This window comes from Nematolebias whitei, chromosome 6, assembly GCF_014905685.2.
Source record: "Nematolebias whitei isolate Nwh7 chromosome 6, NemWhi1, whole genome shotgun sequence".
Classification (NCBI taxonomy): domain Eukaryota; kingdom Metazoa; phylum Chordata; class Actinopteri; order Cyprinodontiformes; family Rivulidae; genus Nematolebias; species Nematolebias whitei.
Genome location: NC_056503.1, coordinates 8,930,111 through 8,931,264, shown reverse-complemented (window position 1 = coordinate 8,931,264; position 1,154 = coordinate 8,930,111).

Below are 1,154 nucleotides of genomic sequence, written 5' to 3'. Positions count from 1 at the left end.
TAGGAACAGCTTCTACCCTGAGGCTGTTAGACTCATGAATCTCTAACCAGAATAATCACTGTGAAGAATCACATCATGTTGCTGCTGATCTGTTTCATGTTGCTGCTGATCTGTTTCATGTTGCTGCTGATCTGTTTCATGTTGATGTGTTCATGCGTGCTCATCTGCTCACACAGACTCATGTTCGTGCTGCTGTTCGGGGTATTGTGTTTATTGTTTTTATGCTACTAGTGCTTAGTGTATTTTTAGTTGATGTTTTTCTTAGTTCATATCTTAGATGTTATTACTGTTTTTCTTTGACATTTTATTGTTGGATGTAACTGGGACCCTGAGTACATAATTTTGTTCCACCACATGTACCACATGTGGCGCGAATGACAATAAAAGAAACTCTGAATCTCTGAAGTATTACAAGAATAAAGTTGTATTAAGAGAATAAAGTCATAGTATTAAGAGAATAAAGTCATAGTATTAAGAGAATAAAGTCATAGTATTAAGAGAATAAAGTCATAATATTACGAGAATAAAGTTGTACGTATTTGAATGAAACAACAAAATCTCTTTGAATGGCACGCAGATGTAACCACCTATAGACTTGCAGTCGACCACTGCCAGAAAGCTCCTCTTCCACAAAAGTAATATCTTTCAAATATGTGTGGTTCTTTCTACGAAACAGAGTCTTTTGCATCAATGCATCGTTTCAAAGTTCTGATACTGATAATAATCTGATGCTGATGTGCTCACAGATTAAGTATTCCCTTATTTGTAAAACCAATACCAAAGTATAACTTAATAAGATGCTCAACATTTTTCATTTTACCGCAGTTGTAAAACTTCATGTCAGAGTTCTGATAATATTACGACTTTATTCTGGTAATATTATGAGTTTATTCTGGTAATATTAAGAGTTTATTCTGGTAATATTATGAGTTTATTCACATATTATCCCTTTATTCTCTTATTGTTTCTACTTTATTCTCATAAAACTACGACTTTATTCTTGTGACATTATGACTTTATTTTCGTAATTTTATGACTTTTTTCTTGTAATGTACTTTTTTCATAATGTAATTATTTTTTTTTTTTTAGCATGGTCCTAATATGTCGTTGTGTGTCTTTAATGAAAAATACCCCATTTTTAAAAGTATAAAAAT